Genomic DNA, 6,000 nt, shown 5'->3' on the forward strand with positions numbered 1-6,000 from the left:
ATTTGAAGACGGAACCGTCTTCAAAATGCGTTCAGTGTTACTATGGCACCCAGGACGCTATTAAAGTCCTGGCTGCCATAGTAGGAGCGGGGAGCGGGGGAGCAGTATACTTACAGTCCGTGCGGCTCCCGGGGCGCTCCAGAATGACGTCAGAGCGCCCCATGCGCATGGATGACGTGTCCAATGCGATCACATGATCCATGCGCTTGGGGCGCCCTGACGTCACTCTGAAGCGCCCGGGGAGCCGCACGGACGGTAAGTATGCTGCTCCCCCGCTACACTTTACCATGGCTGCCAGGACTTTAGCGTCCTGGCAGCCATGGTAACCATTCAGAAAAAGCTAAATGTCGGCTCCGGCAATGCGCCGAAACGACGTTTAGCTTAAGGCCGGATCCGGATCAATGCCTTTCAATGGGCATTATTTCCGGATCCGGCATTGCGGCAAGTGTTCCGGATTTTTGGCCGGATCAAAAAGCGCAGCATGCTGCGGTATTTTCTCCGGCCAAAAAACGTTCCGTTCCGGAACTGAAGACATCCTGATGCATCCTGAACGGATTTCACTCCATTCAGAATGCATTAGGATAATCCTGATCAGGATTCTTCCGGCATAGAGCCCCGATGACGGAACTCTATGCCGGAAGAAAAGAACGCAAGTGTGAAAGAGCCCTAAGCGAGCTTTGGATTCAACGGCAACAGTGCAGTAGATACGGTAAGGTAGTTATGCAGCGGTACATATAGATGCAGCAGTGTTAAGTTTGTTACTCACGTACAGTCCTACTATTCCCACCGTGGCGTCCCACGCGGTGTAGATTCCGGATGGACTTGTCTTTGGGCAGCGCAATCAAAAGCTGCCTTACTGCTGTATAAACGTGTTAAGCAGACTAGTATTATAATTTTGTAAGTCCGGCTGTAAACGGGAGCACTTGCTGTGTCACGCTACAAGTCCACATTAGGTTTCCTTGATTAGAGTAGGTGTTCCACCTGTCTGGATCAGCACAGGTGGTTGAATCTCACCCGTCAATTGCTGCACTGTGTCCAAAGAAAGCAGCAGTTCATTTCTCCTTGGAAAGCGCTTTCTTAGTCCAGCAAATAAAAAACAAGCTATTATAGTTGAAAGTTAGCCGGTATTTTGTCAGGTCCAATTGCTCCACGCCAGACGCGTTTCGAAGGTTATCCTCCTTCTTCCTCAGTGGCTCTGTTGGATCTGACTAACTTGCCGGCTATTTATTCATTTTTACATCCAGGAGGCTCTATGTTAAACCCGAGATGGATCTAAAAGATCTGGATTTCACAGATACAGCTTTCATATGTTGCGGTATTCCTGCGATACATCTGCGGTTTTTTAAACATTCATGCGTTTTTTTGTGTTATGTGGTCTTGAATCCACCAGAAACATTACTCATATCTAGTTTTTGTTGTAGCTGGTTGCATTTTGATCTTATATAAATAATTAGATCAAATGTCATAATCACTTACTTGATGTTACACATTCTCAAGAACACATTTCTGCATATAATATAAAATCTACCACAATCTATAAGAAAATGTTATATGATATTATAGGGTCCCTAGACATTTTATTCCTTCTTTGTTTTCTATATTAACTAGTATATATGGTGATATTATATTAACTTTAAACTTCCTTTATTTAATAATATATTAAAAATATATTATAAATATATTAAATAGTAGGGGACATCTGTACTAGGTTTAAAAAATTCATAAAATGTGTGGAATAAAATATAAAATATTATGAGGTATTATATCAACTGTAGGGTATATACCCATATATAAATATACATATTATAGTTTGAGAGTGACACAGAGATAGTTCAAACCAGGAGACCAGCTGGCCTGATTCTCTTAGTAAGCAGCATTCTGAAGCCATTGGGGCTCATCCCCTAAAGTGTTTCGGGCAGAGTGAATAGAAGGAAGGTATATTTCATCTATAGGAATAAAATGTCTAGGGACCCTATAATATCATATACCATTTTCTTATAGATTGTGGTAGATTTTATATTATATGCAGAAATGTGTTCTTGAGAATGTGTAACATCAAGTAAGTGATTATGACATTTGATCTAATTATTTATATAAGATCAAAATGCAACCAGCTACAACAAAAACTAGATATGAGTAATGTTTCTGGTGGATTCAAGACCACATAACACAAAAAAACACATGAATGTTTAAAAAACCGCAGATGTATCGCAGGAATACCGCAACATATGAAAGCTGTATCTGTGAAATCCAGATCTTTTAGATCCATCTCGGGTTTAACATAGAGCCTCCTGGATGTAAAAATGAATAAATAGCCAGCAAGTTAGTCAGATCCAACAGAGCCACTGAGGAAGAAGGAGGATAACCTTCGAAACGCGTCTGGCGTGGAGGAATTGGACCTGACAAAATACCGGCTAACTTTCAACTATAATAGCTTGTTTTTTATTTGCTGGACTAAGAAAGCGCTTTCCAAGGAGAAATGAACTGCGGCTTTCTTTGGACACAGTGCAGCAATTGATGGGTGAGATTCAACCACCTGTGCTGATCCAGACAGGTGGAACACCTACTCTAATCAAGGAAACCTAATGTGGACTTGTAGCGTGACACAGCAAGCGCTCCCGTTTACAGCCGGACTTACAAAATTATAATACTAGTCTGCTTAACACGTTTATACAGCAGTAAGGCAGCTTTTGATTGCGCTGCCCAAAGACAAGTCCATCCGGAATCTACACCACGTGGGACGCCAAGGTGGGAATAGTAGGACTGTACGTGAGTAACAAACTTAACACTGCTGCATCTATATGTACCGCTGCATAACTACCTTACCGTATCTATTGCACTGTTGCCGTTGAATCCAAAGCTCGCTTAAGTAGATATCTGCAGGACTGCAACTGTGTGAAACTTAGTGTATTCCTAGGAACTGTGTGGACTTACTATTGAAATATAAAGCCGGTTCCCAGGAGACCTGCTCTAACACTACAGAAAGATTGAGCTTTAGGAATGGAATTACTAGTGGGACGAAGTGTCTATCAAATATTGCCAACTCTCCAGAGACACTTTATATTTAATTCTATTTTATTTTATTTAACACCTAAATGATTTGAGCACTGTTATATATATATATATATATCGGAAAATGCAAATGTGATCGCACACTACATCCAGCACTCTGCCCTCCATGCTGGATGAGACATTGGTTTATATTTTGGCCAAAGCATAGTAAGCCACTCACCGCGTCAAGGTCGTCTCATGAGTGGTCCCTAACTCTTGTTCCTACCTGTTCATGGGCCATGACAGCCACATAAAATCCAGGGAATGCAGGTCAGCATGCAAGCCAAGTACACTTTGCTTGTAACCCCGTCCGGTGCCATTACAGCTTTCATCGGATCCAGGGATGCAAGTACCAACATGCATGCTGAACCCACCATATACTTCTCCTGGAGCCAGATGGCTAATGGTAGGTTCTATACAAGCAGACTCAGTTTTATACTGACTTTAAAACCAGCCTCAAGGACAGATTAACTGGTCAGGTGTGCAATGACTCCAAGGAGGTCGCCACGCCTCCAATATATACTACAAAGAAAAAAATAAGGGGTTGGGTCAGCACAACCTGCCTGTAGGTGCAGATCACTATGGCGAAATACATATATAAACGGAAAATGCAAATGTGATCGCACACTACATCCAGCACTCTGCCCTCCATGCTGGATGAGACATTGGTTTATATTTTGGCCAAAGCATAGTAAGCCACTCACCGCGTCAAGGTCGTCTCATGAGTGGTCCCTAACTCTTGTTCCTACCTGTTCATGGGCCATGACAGCCACATAAAATCCAGGGAATGCAGGTCAGCATGCAAGCCAAGTACACTTTGCTTGTAACCCCGTCCGGTGCCATTACAGCTTTCATCGGATCCAGGGATGCAAGTACCAACATGCATGCTGAACCCACCATATACTTCTCCTGGAGCCAGATGGCTAATGGTAGGTTCTATACAAGCAGACTCAGTTTTATACTGACTTTAAAACCAGCCTCAAGGACAGATTAACTGGTCAGGTGTGCAATGACTCCAAGGAGGTCGCCACGCCTCCAATATATACTACAAAGAAAAAAATAAGGGGTTGGGTCAGCACAACCTGCCTGTAGGTGCAGATCACTATGGCGAAATACATATATAAACGGAAAATGCAAATGTGATCGCACACTACATCCAGCACTCTGCCCTCCATGCTGGATGAGACATTGGTTTATATTTTGGCCAAAGCATAGTAAGCCACTCACCGCGTCAAGGTCGCCTCATGAGTGGTCCCTAACTCTTGTTCCTACCTGTTCATGGGCCATGACAGCCACATAAAATCCAGGGAATGCAGGTCAGCATGCAAGCCAAGTACACTTTGCTTGTAACCCCGTCCGGTGCCATTACAGCTTTCATCGGATCCAGGGATGCAAGTACCAACATGCATGCTTAACCCACCATATACTTCTCCTGGAGCCAGATGGATAATGGTAGGTTCTATACAAGCAGACTCAGTTTTATACTGACTTTAAAACCAGCCTCAAGGACAGATTAACTGGTCAGGTGTGCAATGACCAGTTAATCTGTCCTTGAGGCTGGTTTTAAAGTCAGTATAAAACTGAGTCTGCTTGTATAGAACCTACCATTAGCCATCTGGCTCCAGGAGAAGTATATGGTGGGTTCAGCATGCATGTTGGTACTTGCATCCCTGGATCCGATGAAAGCTGTAATGGCACCGGACGGGGTTACAAGCAAAGTGTACTTGGCTTGCATGCTGACCTGCATTCCCTGGATTTTATGTGGCTGTCATGGCCCATGAACAGGTAGGAACAAGAGTTAGGGACCACTCATGAGACGACCTTGACGCGGTGAGTGGCTTACTATGCTTTGGCCAAAATATAAACCAATGTCTCATCCAGCATGGAGGGCAGAGTGCTGGATGTAGTGTGCGATCACATTTGCATTTTCCGTTTATATATGTATTTCGCCATAGTGATCTGCACCTACAGGCAGGTTGTGCTGACCCAACCCCTTATTTTTTTCTTTGTAGTATATATTGGAGGCGTGGCGACCTCCTTGGAGTCATTGCACACCTGACCAGTTAATCTGTCCTTGAGGCTGGTTTTAAAGTCAGTATAAAACTGAGTCTGCTTGTATAGAACCTACCATTAGCCATCTGGCTCCAGGAGAAGTATATGGTGGGTTCAGCATGCATGTTGGTACTTGCATCCCTGGATCCGATGAAAGCTGTAATGGCACCGGACGGGGTTACAAGCAAAGTGTACTTGGCTTGCATGCTGACCTGCATTCCCTGGATTTTATGTGGCTGTCATGGCCCATGAACAGGTAGGAACAAGAGTTAGGGACCACTCATGAGACGACCTTGACGCGGTGAGTGGCTTACTATGCTTTGGCCAAAATATAAACCAATGTCTCATCCAGCATGGAGGGCAGAGTGCTGGATGTAGTGTGCGATCACATTTGCATTTTCCGTTTATATATGTATTTCGCCATAGTGATCTGCACCTACAGGCAGGTTGTGCTGACCCAACCCCTTATTTTTTTCTTTGTAGTATATATTGGAGGCGTGGCGACCTCCTTGGAGTCATTGCACACCTGACCAGTTAATCTGTCATTGAGGCTGGTTTTAAAGTCAGTATAAAACTGAGTCTGCTTGTATAGAACCTACCATTAGCCATCTGGCTCCAGGAGAAGTATATGGTGGGTTCAGCATGCATGTTGGTACTTGCATCCCTGGATCCGATGAAAGCTGTAATGGCACCGGACGGGGTTACAAGCAAAGTGTACTTGGCTTGCATGCTGACCTGCATTCCCTGGATTTTATGTGGCTGTCATGGCCCATGAACAGGTAGGAACAAGAGTTAGGGACCACTCATGAGACGACCTTGACGCGGTGAGTGGCTTACTATGCTTTGGCCAAAATATAAACCAATGTCTCATCCAGCATGGAGGGCAGAGTGCTGGAT

This window comes from Bufo bufo, chromosome 2 (assembly GCF_905171765.1).
Source record: "Bufo bufo chromosome 2, aBufBuf1.1, whole genome shotgun sequence".
NCBI lineage: Eukaryota > Metazoa > Chordata > Amphibia > Anura > Bufonidae > Bufo > Bufo bufo.